We start from the raw sequence: 18,958 nt of genomic DNA, 5'->3' as shown, positions 1-18,958 counted from the left end.
CCACAAAATGTGATCAAACTGGAGAAGGAAATTACAGACACTTGTGTGTGGTACAACTCTCTAATAATGACACTTTTGCAGACGAGATCATGTGGGTGAGAACTTAATTTCTTTATCACAAAAACAGTCATTGACAAGAACCAAAATTCTTAATGGAAACATCCAAATCTTTTGAGGAAGTAGCAACGCTAATTAAGGAAGACCTAGACTTACGGACTTTTGCCTTCAAGCCTCCCTAATTTCCTTTCTTTCTTTCCCTCCGATGTATCCTTAAGTTGTATTCTCCCCCTGATCTAAGCCCCTTTAAAACGTTGTAACAACTCTTTTTTGCCCTTTTTCCTTCTAATATAACCGGCAGCCCTCCTGTCCTCTACCGTTTCAAAAAATAATAGAAACTTACTACTGATAAATTTTGGTCAAAGTAACATACCGACAGCCTAGTAAGTTCATGGTTTCCAACATGGAGTGCCAGACCTCGTAGAATTTCTCCATGTAAAAGCACGCTTTATAGAAGTCGCAGCAGCCAATCTCAGCAATGCTAGCCTGTCTGGTGGACTCTGTGGCATCGATAAAGTCTGAAAATTCGTTGACAAACTTCAAGATCGATCCCTTGCATGCCATCTGCCATACTTTCTTGCTTAGCTACTGGTAAATTAAGGGTGTGTTTAGTTGGGAAAAAGGAAATTTTTAGGTGTCACATCGGACGTTTGACCGGATGTCCGAAGGGGTTTTCGGACACGAATGAAAAAACTAATTTCAAAACTTGCCTGGAAACCGCGAGACGAATCTTTTGAGACTAATTAAGCCGTTATTAGCACATGTGGGTTACTGTAGTATTTATGGCTAATCACGGACTAATTAGGCTTAAAAGATTCGTCTCACGATTTCCCCTATGACTGTGCAATTAGTTTTTCTTTTTATCTATATTTAATGCTTCATGTATATGTCCAAAGATTCGATGTGATGTTTTTGGAAAAAAAATTTAGGGAACTAAACGGGCCCTTAAGAAAGTGTGTAACATCGGTAGCAGTAGTTTCTTGTCCCACATCCTGGCAATGGTCATTGTCAAAAGCATGCAAGTGTCCTTTTCAAGTCATTTAGTACTTTGCAGGGTGAGATTGAACTCCAACCTGAGGAATATCAGCAGAAGTTTGAATTCATGAAGAAACACAGAATAGTTTCTGTCAATATCAACCAGTACACGTAATTTCACAATACAGTTTAAATAGAAGCATATCAACATAAAGCAACTGAGAAATAATATGCACCTGGGGATGAAAACGGAGCGGATACGGACGGATAATGCTCATACCATATTCGTTTTCATATTTTTTTTACCGGATACAAAAACGAATACGGATAACTCGAATACGGATAGCTCGAATACGGAAACAAATACGGATTATCTCGAATACAAATAAGAATCGAATATGATCGGACACGAATACGGAAACAAATTTTTCTCGGAACACGAAAACCAACTCAACTTCTAATAGAAACAAATATCAACATATATAATTAGCTCATTTTATATAAAATAAGGTATAATTTATAAATATTTTTTAAAATTTAAATAATATTAATAGTATGGACTAGTGTTAAGAGATAAACTACTATTAAAATCTATAAAGGTATATTGAAGGTTATAGAGTTAGAAAGAAATGGGGTATATCTCATGGGTCCTGCGGATATTCGAATAGCACTGTTCACCGGATATCCGAATTATTATCCGTATCCGACGGAAACCCTGATACCATATTCGTATTCGTATCCGAGAGAAAATATCCATATTCGTATCCGTATCCGAAATATCCGAGAATTATCCGATCCGAAAGGTATCCGTATCCGTTTTTGTCCGGAGCGGACGGAAACTATCCGCTCCGTTTTCATCCCTATATGCACCTCTTGGATATTCCAGGTAAATGATGAAATGCTTCAACAGCATATCCATTCCCAGCATAAACTTAGTTAGGTCATCGGTGCTCACGACCAAGTCTAGTGGCCCTGCATAATTAGTTTTGGGAGTATTACATATTTACGTCTCGCACTAAAAAATGTCAACAAGATGCAATGTTCTAAGAATAAACATATACCATTCGCGACACTAACTGGATTGACATATCCTGCAAGGCACCGACATCCTATACCAGGATGGCTGAGGATAAGGCATGTGCGCACATATACCTACAAAAAGGGAGTGTCAACAGTTACAACCCGATGTAATTCAAGATAACCATAAGAAAAAGGTAACACCCCTTTTTCTTCTTTGCAAACTTTATTCCATAAGAATTCGTTCATGAAATGAGATAATTAAAAGTTACACACTTACCTGTCAACAAGTCAGAGAACTCCATCTCTGACACTGACACCAATCACAACAAGGGATACAATTGGTCATTTCAGCTCAAGGGGAGGTGGCTTACTGTAACAGATACCCCTCCTCCAGCAGCAGCAACTCTAGCATATCTTCTATCATCCATTTATTTTCTGAAACACGCCCGGCGATTCTTTTTTTTCTTGAAACACTGGATCTCCGCAATCTGAAACATTGCCAATGAGGTGGTCTAAGATGAAAGTTTGGTAAAAATAACTTACCCAATGTGCAATTTAATATACCAAAGAGAGAATGGGTTAACCAGCTTGATTTTGACTAATAAGTAAATAATGACATAAAAGCTATAATAGAATTTTTGCAAAAGGGCGATATGAGACTACAGGTCACATAAGTAATATTGCACAACAAGACCACATCGATCACATTGCATCAACCAACAAAAAAATCAAAGATATTCAGGAAGCACGAAGCCCTTACATGGATATCTCAAAGGCAACAAACACACCTATACATGTATAACTGGAAATTCTAAGATGACCTTTATTTGGAGGAAAATGGATCATCTGAAGCAAATGATGACCCACTTCCCCCAAAACCTGATAAAGGATATAGCTGTTGTGAACTGATTCTACAAGATTTAGGGTGTGTGCTAAGCAAAGCACGTCCAATGCAATCTAATTATCTGCACGATCACAACCATAAATACCATTTTATTGAAGCAAAGCAGTACTGAGTACCGACAATAGCATGCTTAACTAGTTAACTGGAGAAGATAATATTCTACTGCTGAACAAGCTGAAAAATTAGGTCTCCAACACACTGATCAACCAACTAAATGCTCAAAGGTGAAAGCAAAGAACAACTTATCCGTACCTGTTGGAGCCGTCGCAAGAATCCGTGCGCCACTTCAGTGATCTCCGATTTCTGCCGCCGCGTTCTTGATCCAGCCGTATTCGCCAAGAACCCCGCTTCTATCTCCGACTTCGGCGGGGTGATTCTTCATCTCCGATCTTCGGAACCGCCTTCTTGGCCTCTGGTCGCGTTCTTGAGGTTGCCCCGCCAGGACCTCGTGCGCTCCGAAACTTCTCGCCGTTCTTGTTGTACTCGTGCATTCTTGGATTCCGGCCGCCTTCTTGCCGCCGATATGAACCCTTGGACGCCTTCTTTGTCGTCGTGGTCCCGTCGATGCTGGGGCCGCCGCCGTCGAAGAAGCCGTCGCCGTGGACGTTGGGGGCGCCGCCGTCACCGTGGACGCTGGGGCCGCCGCCGCCGTGGACGCTGGGGCCGCCACCGTCGCCAAGAAGCAGTCGCCGTGGACGCTGGGGCCGCCGCCGTCGCCAAGAAGCCCTCGCCGTGGACGCTGCGGCCGCCGCCGTCGCCAAGAAGCCATCGCCGTGGACGCTGGGGCCGCCGTCGTCGCCAAGAAGCCGTCGCGGTGGCTGCCTCTCCCCGAACCGGCTGGTCACCATCTTCGCCTCTTGGGTCGGCAGTTCGACCCGCGTTGTTGACGCATATGCTATCTCACGGCCTCAACACGTAAAAGGAAGTACAGAATTGGGTTCACATAGTCCGACCCATCAAACGACACAATGTTCAAGCGTCCAACCACGAACCAAGAAACACAAGAAAATTCCACGGCACCGACGATCGGCGCTCAGCGCTGACACTCATTGAGCGAAATGTGAACATGTAGGTCCTCGCTGAGCAGGGAACCTGTTACCGCAATTGCGGCAAACGAATGGCAAGATCAGACGATGGTGCTCTAAACGATAGTGGCGCCACATGTCATCCCTCGTGAGGCGTGGTACTGTCACCGTCTCATCGTCGTCAGAAAGAACACACACCCTGCACAAGAATCGGTGACCACGAGCCCACAGAGAAAGCACCGGTGGTGCTGGTGCCCCAGCCTGGATTTTTCACATTTTGGTCCTTTTAAAAAACTTATTTCGCAAATAGACCCCTAGAAAAACTTATCCTAAAAATGGTCCTTTTTGGGGCGCCAGAGTGGCTGGCGCCGTCGTCCAACAGGACAGTGCCAGCCTCTCTGGCGCCGTCCCCCTGCCGACGTGGCGGGGCGATGCTGAGGTGGCTAGGGAGTGCGCCAGAGTGGCTGGCGCCCCCCCCCCCGAAATTTTTTATTTTTGTTTTATTTGTTTGATATTTTTTTCACGCTTAGGGACACATAAAAACCAACCATAGAAAAATTGAACTCAAATGGACGTAATATGTGACCTGTAGAATTTTTCCTCTCCTCTCCTCTCTCTCCGAACTAGTGCAAAGGAGAGATGTGCAACTTTTTTATTTTTATTTTATTTTTTGATATTTTTTTCACACTTAGGAACTCACAGGAATCAACCATGTAAAAAATAAACTCAAACGGACGAAATATGTGGTATGTGGAATTTTCCAAAGTTCTACCGAAAAACTTCTCTCCTCGAAAACACAATCTTGCAAGCGGAATTTGGAGGTTTTAATATCGCCGAACCCGGCAAAGCTAGAGAGAATCGGATGTAACATTTTCTATAGATGTCCGTGCATATATTATTTGCCTGATTCCGAGTCCGTATGAGAAAGTTACGCCTATTTTATTAGATGACATATTTTGTCCGTTTCGGTAGAGTTTTGGAAAATTCTACAAGTCACATATTTTGTCCGTTTAAGTTTATTTTTTATACGGTTGGTTCCTATGTTCTCCTAAGTGTGAAAAAAATATCAAAAAAATGAAATAAAAATAAAAAAAATTACATCTCTATGTACTGTTTAACTTATATATGTCATTTCATGTGGTTATATTTTGAATTAGATTAAGTAATTTCATATAGTGGTAGAGTGCATTATGTTTAACATGCTGATCAAAGGGTTTTACTAAAGGAATTATGGTCTAATTTTAGTGAAGGTGCAAAGTAGACTGAGTGGTATGCTAGCTATTTTCAGACTTAGTTAAGTGGTAGTTCGAGTTTAAATTTTTTTTGTGGTTGGTTGTATCGTGATCCTAAGTGTGAAAAAACATCCGAAAAAATAAAATAAAAATGACACCGTTGCAACTTCATACAGAGAAACAGGAATGGAGGCGGCGGCGCCAGCATGGCTGGCGCCCTCCTCCTGCCACGTCGGTTCGCGTGCGCCACTGTGGCAGGAGGACGGCGCCAGCCTCTCTGGCGCCGTCCCGTTGGATGACGGCGCCAGCCACTCTGGCGCCCAAAAAAGGACCATTTCTAGGATAAGTTTTTTCAGGGGTCTATTTGCGAAATAAGTTTTTCAAAAGGACCAAAATGTGAAAAATCCAGCTGCCCCAGCCCCCTGCCCGTTCTCCATGTCTTCGATGTGATCACACGTGGGGGAGAGGAGGCGTTGACGTGGGATGACCAGTGGGAGAGAGAGGAGGGGTTAATGTGGGGATGACAAGTGGGGGAGAGGAGAGGATCGTGTTGCCTAATTCCCCTTTTATAATAGGTGAGCAGATAACTATGTGCGTCAAGCCGTCGATTAATGTACCGTTGATGTACAGTTGCTTCCCGTGTACTTTAACGTGACAGAAAAAACTACAACACCAGTTAGCTCGATTGGATCCAAACAAAATATTTATAATAACAAAAATAACTTACATATTTGGACTCCATCTTTAGCACATGACAAATAATTTTAGTACCGAAAGATAAAAAGATACGGGGGCTGTTCAGATTGATGTCATTTTCAGCCATACTATTTTTTTTAAAGTTGTCAAAAAAATATCTACGTTTAGTTTGTTGCCAAATTTGGTAAATATATAAAAAATCTTACCAAAATTTTGACAATATTACCATTTTGGCTACAATCTGAACAGGCCCATAAAATATCGAGAGAGCGAGGTCAAGTAACTCAATTGATTAGTTTCTGTCTACTTAAGTCATACATTTGGTCTACTTAAGTCATACATTTGGTACATATATGCTTGTATTTACGATTCATTTATGTGATTTTTTCGGTCCGATTTTTATCCGGCGTACGTCGCCACCTCCGTCACTCCGATTTTGCTGCGCAATGCGGCCCACAAAGTCTGGAGTCTGTGCGCCACCAGCCTGCAGATCGCTCCTATCGCTACAAATCAGACGGGGGAGTTGGGACTCCTCTCTGTCTCGCGTCGGCGAGCCGTTGACACAGTGGTTCCAGGGCGCACCGTACAGCATGGATGGAGCAATGGAGAGTAGTATCAGGCGCAGCAGATTCTTTTTTCACCTGAAGATGTACTTCAGCACTTAAGTCTTTACGGATGTGTATAAGGCAAGCGATTAAATAAACAATGGTCACAGCTGATCATAATAGTGATTATTTTTTAAAAGTATACATATATATGGTTATCAAATTCATATACTCTGTATTTATATGTTTTTCAATAATGAAATTTTATTTTGGCCTTTATTTCAAACATAAATCTATATCCATATATCTTTATCTATACCTAATTAGAAAATAGGTAAGGCTTCCGGGTCGCTTGGTTCCGGCGTACGATTACGAGGATGACGGCCTGGATCTCGGGAATCCTGTCGTCGTCTTCCGCTGTTGTCTCGGCGCCGATCTCCATCGTCGTCGTCGATACGGCGGCGGCCATGACCAGTATTGTCTGGCACCCGTCGTTCGCGATCGTTGTGATCGTGATGGTTGTCGTGGTCCCGGTCCTCGTTTGAGCGGTCTCCTCGATTTATGTTATCATGGCACCGTGAAGAGACATGACGCCGAGAGCGATTCACGTTGTCTCGTGTGCGTCGTGCTTCTCGGCGGCCGTTGATTTGATCTCGGAGATCGCCAGTGCCGCGAGGTGGAGGGGTAGCTCGTTGAGGTGATTCCCTCCGTTCCGGATCTTCACCATTGGCCTCGCCAGTTGGTGGCTGCTCCTGGTGTGCTGCGGTAGTGGCTTCTTCAAACGCGTTGCTGAGGTTAGTCACCGATTCCCGTAGTCGTTCTGTCCAACGCTCGAGGTCAACGTTCAGAACGGGATCGTAAGGAGTTTTCCTCAGTATCGCTTGAACAGCCCTGATATGCTGGGCTAGAGTAGTTGATTGATTCCCCACTTCTGCGTTGGCGTGCGCTGACGTGCCAACGTCATCGATAGCCAATACCTCCCACGGCGCGCTCGTTGTCGATGACCCATAGTCCTCAAGGAGATGTAAGACCGATGGTTCATGAGGATCGATATCGATTACCCCAACGAATCGATCTGAAGTTAGAGTCGCTCCTTGTTCCTTGCTGTTATCCCTGATGGGGACATATGACTTAGGAGACGGAGCTTTCATGGCGCCGAGAAAGACTTTGCAGCTCGAGAGGTCATGATTCTTTGTCTTGTGAATAGGACAATAGACATCCTGAGTTGGAGAAGTACGTTGAATTCCATGTTCTTTGCAGGCGCGAATTTCAACACGGACGTTGAGGAAAACCCAGCAATCTTGCAGAGTGTGTTTCTTGGTTTTGTGGATAGGACACCAAGACCTTGTGGCTTCGGAAGTCATCTTTGTCGACTCGTGGTTCATGTCGGAAGGACAAGGTTTGACCGTATCAGAATCCTTCTCGAGCTTAGATGTCATCGATATTCCGTTCTTCGTCTCGATGGGAGGATTTTTCGACATGGAATCGCCTTGGTTCGTAGCCACTGCGTTCTCGTCTCCAGTCATTGGAGGACTGGTTGAGATCGGCGTCGTGGTGTAAACCGGGAAGACGATTTCGCCGACTTGAGTCCATACCAGCATTGTTGAAGCAGGGAGTACTGAGGCTAGTGCTGACGTTGTTGTCGACGAAGCTGGATGACATAGTAGTAGAACCTTGAGTACCAAGGCCCCCTACCTGGCGCGCCACTGTCGACGGGTGATACCCGTAGACCAGATATAGAGGGTATTGGGGTACGTTGGTACAAGGACCTACGTAGTACGACATCAAGCAAACAAAAGACAAGAATTATACTGGTTCAGGCCCCTTGATAGGTAATAACCCTAATCCAGTTGATGTGGGATTATATGGTAGAAAACACAGATTACAAAGGGAACAAGGGAACTTGTCGGATCCGGCGAGATTGTAGTCGAGTTGTTTCGACTAGCCCTCGACGATTTGGCTCCTCGTAGGCTCCGGCTTCATAGGCTGTGTAGGTTGTGTTGGCTCTGAGATTCGATATCTTAAACCCTCCCTAGGGGGTCCCTTTTATATCGCAGATCTAGAGGTCTCCACGTAGAACTCGGACGTATCAGACCCTATACGATACGCCAACGACCCAGTTCTGCCCGAGTAGGATTCTTCCCGTCTATAAATTCCGTGAAAGGTTTCCTTACAATATACAGGAAATATTCGCATGCGCGTGGATATGACATATCGATATGTAACGTATATCGAAGGGCAAAGGGTATGCCTAACCCGTAACCCTGACAAGCATCATTTTAATTGCTTATGACTGTTTATTAATTTAATTCTAGATAAACTAAACCAACTAGAAATTTGCCTACATATTTCTCATGATGTGTATTTATTTTATGACCAACGTTGATTATAAATTCATATAGGTTTTATTTATATTCATGTTTATAAATTATTTATGCCTGACAGTGACGTAATTCATGAATTATTTCTGTTTAACTTTGTAATTAATTGAGCCAACACAAATTAATTATTTTCATTTATCCACGTGTTTCGTGTTTTACGTGTCGCATAAAAGATTTTTAAACACTTGATTAACAACACTAACCCACACGCCCTCCGTCCCCATACTCACTAGGTGTTCATCGCGTACGCAGGTCAAAGGAAAAAAAAAATCAGGGATCAGAGATCGAATCAAATCCTAATCACATACAGCGGGCAAACCACAAAATCGAATGTCGATTAAAAACCCAAGCGACAAATATCATTCAAAGTCTATATCAAATAACACAAAAAAATTAAACCAAAGTAAGGAAAAAGTATAATATATAGCGATCCAAAACGTTTTTACCCGTTGCAACGCACGGGCCATTTTTTTTAGTAATGATAAAATTATAATCGGATAGTAGCGCACACAGGTGCATCAATAACTTTTTCCACATTATTAATTTGATTTAGAGAAAAGAAATCATAGCATCGAAGGAGTAACCCAAATTTGTGGGGGCCAACTTTTCATGTGTACTCCTGGTAAAGGCATCGGCTTCATCACCTTAGCCTTCAAGTCAAAAACTCCAATATCACGTGGCATTTGTTTACGGTCCCAAAAAAAACTTAAATTGTCTTCAGTGAAGTAGATGCAATCTGCACCTAATCCGGGGATCCTATCACTCAAAAAGAATGTTGCCGAGTTGCTACCAATGAAGATTGACGCGCCACCAAAATCATGCACCTCTCTCCACTCGCTTCCTCTAGGACGCTCGTCAAGAATAAATGCTTGGAATTTTACTGTTGGATCGGGTTTAAGCTCAGGCTCCGGCTCCGGATCATAGCGGTAGTTGTGGACTTGTGGGCTGCATTGTAATTGTCCTTGTCATTTTCCTCCTCAATAGCAGTGACATCGTCATCGCTTTCAGAGTCACATCGATCGGTACTATGCTCCCTCAAAATGAGCATCAGGTTTCCGTTCGGTGACTCGGCTAGGTACTTCCTAATGTAGAGGGGCAGGCCGTCTTCGTCTCGGGACATAAACTGTGGAGCAACGTTTCTTGGGTTAAATGGTGTTGTGACGTCATCATGTTCCCAGGTTTGGACTACGCCATCTAAGGCCCCTCACAGTGCTCCTAGCTGTAGCGTGGCTTAGTACTGCCACGTAGGTTTTTTTCACCCGTGTCGCTCGGCCACGCTTCTCTGCTTGGACGCTCGTGAGTAAACTAGGATGCGCAAAACCAAGCCTGGAAAAGGGACCGCGCAGAGGAATCGAGGGGAGGCGCTAGCGCTGTGGGCGTCATTCCCTCGCCGCCCGGTGCTCTCGCGCGGGATTCGGCCGGCGAAATCCCCTATTCACCCTCCCAAAATCCCCTCCCGCCACAACATTATTTCTCCCGCCACAGATAGGATTGGAAGAGAAAAAGCAAGAAAATCTTGAAGATTGGAAGAGAAAAACAGATCGGATTCACGGCAAAATCATCACAGAAAAATCATCACAGAAGGCGGTGCCGGCGAATTCCACCACAAACCACCACTCAAGTCAACTCAAATCACCCCAAACCACGCTGAAATCAACTCAAATCACCCCAAACCAACAGATCTGGACAGTGCAAGAAAAGAACAGCAGCGACGGCTCATGCTCCTCTTCCTCGCGGCGGCGGCGGCTGCCGGGCTCGCCGCGGCGGCCTGTGCCGCGCGGCTCCGCCGCTCCCCGGGGTCCGGCGGCGCTGCTCGAGGTCCCCCTTCGGCAAGGTCGTTGCGGTGGAGGCTTGCCCCGCTCGAGCCTTTCCCCTCCTCCTCTGCCGCCACACGAGGCCAGCGCCGCGCTTTTGCCCGCCATCAGCCGCTTGTCTGCTCCCGTCTCCGGCCGCCCGTCGGCGACGCATCGTCCACTCCCGCCGCTCCCACCGCTCCCGAGTCCGCGCGGGAGGAGAAGCGAGCGGCGCGGTCGACGGCGAGGCGCACGGCGGCGGCGTCCTCGGCGCGGTCGCCGGATTCGCCTCGGCCACCGGAGGGAGGGGAAGGAGGCGCAGGGGAGAAGCGGAGCGGCGGCACGGGAGGAGAAGCGAAGCGGCGCGGGAGGAGAAGAAGGTGATGGCGATGGAGTGGAGGAGGAGAAAGTCGCTAGGGGTAGGTGGGGAATAAATTTCGTCCCGTACCCCGTGTCTACACGCTTGGGTAACGCTGCACTGTGGGTTCGGTTTTCTTCACTTGTGGCTCCATCCAATTAAGCCACACATAGTATGGGTGCTTGCACTGTGGGGTGGGTGTCTTTGGGCCAACTTTTTTGGCGAGAGCTACGGGCCCCATAGCTCGCACTGTGAGAGGCCTAAGGTGACCATGTAGAATTGTCCTCGGTAAACGATCACATCTTCATACATGTGTCGCGTTTGCAAGGGCATCCATTTTGCATCACGCCCACGAGCAAGCACAACCCTGTTCCTTGGACAATGCATCATCATGATAAAGTATTCACCAGAACTAGGGTCCCACAACGGGACGGCTTTAAGGAGACGAGATGACCGGATTTCCTCCGCAGAAATCTCAATGTCGGAGCACCATCCGACAAACCTGGTGTGGCCCTCCGGCCAGTAGGTTTCCACGAATGAGGCTACTTTAAACAAGAACCTAGCTTCATCACCGTCAGTTCTTGGAAGGGCATCAAAGTAACCGGTAGTGGTGATGGATGGCAGCGAGTGTTGAGTGCCGGAGATGGGGTTAAGGAGGTGCAGCCCGCACTTGTCATCTGTTGTCACAAGCCAACCCTTCGCCGAGCCAATCCACATACGGCTTTGGATGGCAGGGGAAGGCAGGGTGATTGAGCGACGCCGTCCATCCGAGAAAGAGTAGAAGTCCGCGACGGCTAGATGTTGGGGGGAATCACCGGCGGCCGGTAGCATGAGCCAAGGCGGTTCAGGCTTCGGATGAAGGCGGAGGTTCATGCCGTATCCGCCGCCCGCTTCCACGTCTTGCAGACGGCGCCAAACTTGATCCAGTCTGCGAGGACTAGGCGGGTTACAAATGTTAGAGTTTGTGTCGAATATGTGTACGTAGTCGGTTACAGTTTAGGACTTGGAGTTGTAATAGGTATTAGGACTAGAGTATGAGTCGGACTCTATCCTAGGATCCCTCATAAATAGAGGGGCGTGCCTGTTGTAACCGCATGGCGACTTAGCATAGCGAGAGGGAGCGGCTGCCGGCGTCGACCGGCCGTGAGTCGTTGTAACTCTGATACGCTATATATGATGGATCGGGGAGGAGCGCCCGTAATCAGTGCCCCGGAGATGTAGGCTACGGCTGAACTCCGTTACCAAATATCGTGTCTCGGTGTCGTCATCGTTTTGGATCTCCTATGGAGTTTTCTTCCGTATTTAGCTATCGATGTCGATTTCGGGGCTGGTTTTATAACAAGTGGTATCAGAGCCTGCGGGAGGTCCATGGTAGAGGCGCGATGGAGGTGCTCCACACCGCGTAGCCTGCTATAATGCCCAGGGAGGGGCATTGGCGCAAGGTGGAGCACGGCGGCGATCAACGGAGTCTTGATCGGTGGATCGAACACTTCTGGCGGCGGCCGGAACCGTCGATGGCTGCCTTCAACAGGGAGATGACTAGACATGGTGCTCGGGTTGATGGCGGCGGAAGCGATTGGCGATCCAATCGGTGGGTCGGACACTTCGGGCGGGTGGCTTGGACTTTCCGGTGAGCTACTCTCGATAGGGAGACGTGCGGCCGCACGCTCGGGTTGATTGAAGCTGGAGGCAATCGGCGTTCTCGATCGGTGGATTCGAACACTCTGGGCGGGGTGGCCCGGGCCTTTCGATGTGTTGAGTTCGACAGGGAGATGGCTAGACGTAGTGCTCAGGTCGTTCGGCGGCTGGGAAGACGGCATGCGACTTGTCGGCTTCGGCTCGCGACTAGATTGATGGCGTTCAATCGAAAGTCGGAGCGGGTGGATCCTATAGGTTGTTTTGGAGGTGTTGACGAGGTATTTGCGTGACAAACTGCTACGGAGAAGGCGCACATACGAAAAGCAACGGAATCAGGCAGAAGGGCAGTCAATTTCAGACCGTCAATGCGCTGATCAATCATGTTAGCACAGCAATAAGCATTGGTTGCAACTGACCGGCGGTATTCGTCACCAGCGAGGTTCAGCGGGAGGCTAGGTGGCTGCGCTAGAGGTCGTACGGGTGCGTGGAGGCTGAGGAGGTCACGGAGATGGCGGTGTGCACGTGTTGGTGTTGAAGCCGGGACCATGGAACGTGGCCAGAGCCCGAGTAGCAGGAAGTCGGATTGCGCAGGACTCGATCTGGAGAGGTTGTGACATGGAAGGAGTCGGATATGTTTCCAACTCGGATGCATAGCACAACAGAGAAATAGATTGAGGGAGAGACCTAGTCAAGCACGGAAGGGGAATCGGACGAGGACTACGATTCGTTCATGAATCGGACTCGATTTTTCCCAAATAAAAGCAGCAGAGGACCACAGGATTGCAACAACGCAATCGAAACAAATCATCTAGCAGAGGGCGAGATTCGTACCCGATTTTCGCAGAGGCAAAGGTGGTTTGGGCGGCGAGGTCACGGGCGGCTGGAGACGCGTCATTGCAGGTAGGCGGCGCACGGCGGCGTGGTACTCGGCGACGTTCGTCGCAGCTCAGGCAGGAGCTTGCGGCGGCGGCGGCGGCGGTTCCCGGCGAGGAACCGGCGGCGGACTTCGGCGGCAGGCGCTCCCAGGTGGCAGGCGGCGGCTTCCCAAGGTAGGCGACGCGGCGGCTCCTCGCGGGGTCGGCGCAGGTGACAGCGGCGGGAGGCGGCGGCGCCCCAGGCGGTTTCTGAGGTGGGGGGCATGGTGCTTCTTGCGGGGCCGGCAGCGTGAGGAGCAGGAGGCGGCGGCGCATCGGGAAAAGCGGCGCGGGCGCGGTTTCTGGGAGGAGCGAGGAAGCCAAAGGAAGAAGGGAGACAGGATCGATCTGTTTTTCTTTGACTGGTGGTTGACCAAGTAAAAGAAACCGGTCCGGTTTTTTGGAGAAAGAAAAAAAAACCGGTTCGGTCCGGCTGGTACTGTTCGAGTTAGTCGGTGGGGTCGATTGAACCAAGGCAGATCAATTTAACAGGGCAACAGCTGTTGAGTTGATTATCGTCGATGGCGGTGACGGTGGTTTCCAAATTTGAGATGGTGAAGTTCGATGGCACTGGAAATTTCGTTCTCTGGCAGATGAGGCTGAAGGATCTGTTGGCTCAACAGGGGATATCCAAGGCTCTTGAGGAGACGATGCCGGAAAAGATGGATGCTGGCAAGTGGGAGGAGATGAAGGCGCAGGCAGCTGCAACAATACGCTTGAGTCTCTCGGATTCTGTCATGTATCAGGTCATGGATGAAAAAACACCGAAGGAAATTTGGGACAAGTTGGCAAGCCTGTATATGTCCAAGTCGCTGACGAGTAAGTTGTATCTCAAACAACAGCTGTATGGTTTGCAGATGCAAGAGGAGTCAGATCTTAGGAAGCACGTGGACGTCTTCAATCAGTTGGTTGTGGATCTAAGTAAGTTAGATGTGAATCTGTATGATGAAGACAAGGCCATAATTCTTCTGTGCTCGCTTCCACCGTCGTATGAACATGTGGTGACTACCCTGACGCACGGCAAGGATACTATCAAAACTGAGGAGATAATTTCGTCGTTGCTTGCACGAGACTTGAGAAGATCAAAGAAAAACGAGGCAATGGAGGCTTCTCAGGCTGAGAGTTTGCTGGTCAAGGCAAAGCATGATCATGAAGCGGGGGTGTCGAAGAGCAATGAGAAGGGAGCACGGTGCTATAAGTGTCATGAGTTTGGACATATAAGGAGGAATTGCCCGTTACTGAAGAAGAGGAAAGATGGCATTGCAAGTTTAGCAGCTCGTGGTGATGATTCAGATAGCAGCAGTCATGAGATTCTCACAGTGTCTAACGAGAAGTCTGGAGAAGCGTGGATGTTGGACTCAGCTAGTTCCTATCACGTGACATCGAAGCGGGAGTGGTTCTTTTCATACAAATCTGGTGATTTTGGTGTTGTTTACTTGGGCGATGACACGAGTTATCATGTTGTTGGAGTGGACGATGTCAAGTTCAAGATGTATGATGGAAACGAGGTGCTACTTTCAGATGTGAGACACGTGCCGGGACTAAGGAAGAGTTTGATTTCGCTTGGGAGCCTACATGAGACAGGTTGGTTGTATCAGGTGGATTTTGATAGGAAGACCATGAATATCATGAAGGACGGCAAGACTGTTATGACTGGTGAGAGAACAAGCTCATGTTTGTACAAGTTACAAGGGAATGCTGTTGCAGGTGGAGTCATGGAAGATGGGTATGCTGGTGTTGCTGTGCACGATCCTGAAGGCGGCGAGCCTGGCGTAAGCTCTACGGGCGGCTCGGCGTGAGCTGCGGCAGAACCAACTCAAGTCCTGGTACACGGAGGTTCGAGCAAATAACAGATTCGGATTGGCGTGGCATATTCGCCAAGGTGGAGTTTGTTAGAGTTTGTGTCGAATATGTGTACGTAGACGGTTACAGTTTAGGACTTGGAGTTGTAATAGGTATTAAGACTAGAGTATGAGTCGAACTCTATTCTAGGATCCCTCATAAATAGAGGGGCGTGCCTGTTGTAACCGCATGGCGACTTAGCATAGCGAGAGGGAGCGGCTGCCGGCGTCGACCGGCCGTGAGTCGTTGTAACTCTGATACGCTGTATATGCTGGATCAGGGAGGAGCGCCCGTAATCAGTGCCCCGGAGATATAGGCTACGGCTGAACTCCGTTACCAAATATCGTGTCTCGGTGTCGTCATCGTTTTGGATCTCCTATGGCGTTTTCTTCCGCGTTTAGCTACCGATGTCGATTTCGGGGCTGGTTTTATATCAACAAACTCGATCAAAATGTCCGTGGGAAGTTTGGTCCAATCCATGGAGGAGGGAGTCGATGAACACGAACACGTCGCACGAGGGAGTAGTTACCAACTCACCACAGAGATATATAGGCCGTGCAACTATGCAAAGCCATCCGAAACGGAAACGTCGTAGGCAGGGTTTTCCGATACACGTACAGACAAACAAAGCAAACAGACCTGGATCGAAATCTTATCGCGCAGTCCAACACCCGAGTTAATGATTTTCGCGCCCCGCTAGCTCGCCCGCGCGGTGCACCGCTGACGCTGAACATGTCTCCTTTCTCCCGATCCCAGCGCTGCCCCCACGCGCGCGCACGTACGCGTAAGCCCAACTCTTTTTGGCCCGTCCTCGACCGCGCGCAGGCATGCTACCGACGCCGGATGGAATAAGTTCACTTCATGACCCTCAAATGTGATCGAAATCTAAACGATAACCCTAAACTACAAAACCAAAATCAGATATCTCGACCCCCAAAATCCTAAAACCGGTACAATTTGACTCCCTGAGCGGTTTTAGGAGGCGGTTTTGCTGACGTGGCGCCACGTGGTGCCTATGTGGCAATATTGACCGAATCTTTGTTACACACGGCGTTGACGTGGCACCTACATGGCGGTAGAAATAAAAAATATACGTGGGACCCATTAATCATTCACACAAAAAGAAATATGGGCCCACTGACATGCGGGGCCCACATGTCAGACCTTCTTCCTCCTCCCTCTCTCCCTTCTCTCTCTTTCTCTCCTCTTCTTCCCTTTGGCCGGTGGCGTGCGGGGACAGCGAGAGCGAGCGGCGTCGGCATCCGGCGGCGGTGGTGGTGTGGGAGAGGAGGTGGACGAGGAGGCAGTAGGTGCGGAGGGAGTGGGGGGTCGACGACGATGGCGACGAGGAGGCGGCCCAGTAGAGGAACTCGCGGGGGAGGCGGCCATGCGCTGAGGCGTCGTGGCGGCAGCGACGACAATAGCGCACGGGGGAGGAACTCGCCGGCCGTCGGTGCGCGGGGGAGGCGCTCGCTGGCCATCTGCGCGTGGGGAGGGGCTCGCCGGCCGTCCGCGAGCGGGGGAGAGGCTCGCCGGCCGTCCGCGCGTGGGGGAGAGGTTCGCCGACCATCTGCCCGCGGGGGAGGGGCTCGCCAACCGTCTGCGCGCGGGGGAGGGGCTGGAGCTCGCCGGTGGTAGGGAGCGGCGGCGAAGGGGAAGAAGGGAAGAGAAAGAGAGAGAAGGGAGTGAGGGAGGAGGAAGGAGGACTGACATGTGGGCCCCACATGTCAATGGGCCCATATTTCTTTTTGTGTGAATGACTAATAGGTCCCACGTATATTTTTTATTTCTACCGTCACGTAGATGCCACGTCAACGCCACGTGTAACAAAGACTCGGTCAATATTACCACGTAGGCGCCACGTGGCGCCACGTCAGCAAAACCATCTCCCAAAACCGCTCAGGGAGTCAAATTGCACCGGTTTTAGAAGTTTGGGGGTTGAGATATCTGGTTTTGTAGTTTAGAATCATGGTTTAGATTTCAATTATATTTGAGGGTCATGGAGTGAACTTATTCCCCGCCTGATAGCTCGCGTCGCGTGTCCCGAGGCACGCGCGTGCGCACCGCCGCACAGGGCCTGTTTCTCAGATGTGCGCGAGGAGGAGCGGTGCTGTGTACTTGTGTGTGCTGATCGCGATTATATTGCGTTGAAAGAATTGTTAGAAGAGGATAACACTACTACTACAGTAGTCAATCGTGGTAGTCATGCACTACACTGAAGTGACTGATCACTGTTGCTTGCATGATTGGATTGACTATTTAGATGCCGAGTAGTAATTCGGATATCTCATCGAACCAGGTTACAAAATGCATGAGAGCAAGTTGTTTAATAGTATAGCCAAATACTGGCTCCAAATCAACTGTAGTCAATTTAATAGTCAATTTATACAATAGTAATATATAAACATATACACAATAGTAATATATAAACGTATACCACACTATTAGTTTATGGTCCCACATGTCATACATATATTTCGTCTTGGAGCCCGTGCTGCAACTGGCTACAAATCTGTAGCCCACTGCTCATCTCTATCTTCTTTCATCTACTCGATATGTGTTTATAGCTGGCATATAGCCTACTATTGTATCTGCTCACTACCACACTTGAGAACTACCCTGTGGGCTGTTATATTTTCTATGGGTTCCGCAACCAACCCACAGGAATATGTATTTTTGTGATGGTTCTACTTATCCCTACAGAATAATTCATTTTTCTGGCGGTGCGGCCCTACAGGTAAATGAGACTAAGGAGAAGAGAGAGATAACCCTAACATTCGCCCATCCCCCAGAAGACTTCGGCATTTTCTTCCCCACCGCTGCCACCCTCCCATCCTCCGCCCCCTCACTGGATCTCGCCCACGACGGCCTCCGCTCGCTGACTCAAGGGAGCATCCACCTTCGCCGCACCTCCTCGCCCTAACGCCAGGGAGCAGCGTCGGCCACCTCCCCGCGCCTCGTCGCCCCGACGTAAGGAAGAAGCGCCGACACCTCTCTTGCCCTTGTCAGGTGAGGAGCACCATCCCCGCGCGGCCGCGCCCCTCGTCGTCTGGCTTTGGCCGGATCCACTCTCCCTTCATCTTATGTCCGTTCGGGCGGGCAAGCGTGAACCCACCGAGTATGCGGCGCAGCTCGGACGCATCAGATCTGGCAGCCCCTGGCACAGGCGGTGCCAGATCCGTCTACGAGGGCCGAGGAGAGTGGGCGATGCCTCCTTCCCCCTCCTCGATGTCCATTGCCTCATCCTCATCTTGAAAGATAAGCTTTTTTTTTTCTCCAAATTCTTGTTATCCTGCCATGGCTTCAGATCCGTGCTCCCCACCGTAGTGGCTACAGATTGGGAATAGGCTTTCCGATCTAGTGACTAGAGATATTGGGTTCGACTTGCTAAGATCCGGTGATGCCTTTGCTTTATTATAACTAGCCGGGTGGCCCGCGCAATTGCGCGGCTAGCACCCAAACAAATCATATATTTTTTAATATGATTTTACTTATAATTTATTAAATAGCCATCTCATTGTCTTAAGACTTTGAAAGACCAAATCTTATCATCCCCGTGTTTCTAATTATATAGTTTT

The 18,958-nt window shown here is 48.7% G+C and overlaps 1 long non-coding RNA gene across 1 annotated transcript; it reads right to left on the bottom strand.

The window, feature by feature from the left end:
• Positions 1–1,134: 1,134 nt before the first annotated feature.
• LOC107281676 (uncharacterized) lies at positions 1,135–3,545 on the bottom strand. Its single transcript, XR_001547437.3, has 4 exons — positions 3,209–3,545; positions 2,330–2,540; positions 2,094–2,184; positions 1,135–2,004 (listed from the first exon to the last, which is right to left on the bottom strand). It is a non-coding gene; the product is annotated as an uncharacterized lncRNA (long non-coding RNA).
• Between the last annotated feature and the right edge of the window lie 15,413 nt (positions 3,546–18,958).

The sequence above is a fragment of the Oryza sativa genome, chromosome 1 (genome assembly GCF_034140825.1).
Source record: "Oryza sativa Japonica Group chromosome 1, ASM3414082v1".
Classification (NCBI taxonomy): domain Eukaryota; kingdom Viridiplantae; phylum Streptophyta; class Magnoliopsida; order Poales; family Poaceae; genus Oryza; species Oryza sativa.
This window is presented reverse-complemented; position numbering and strand designations above follow the sequence as displayed.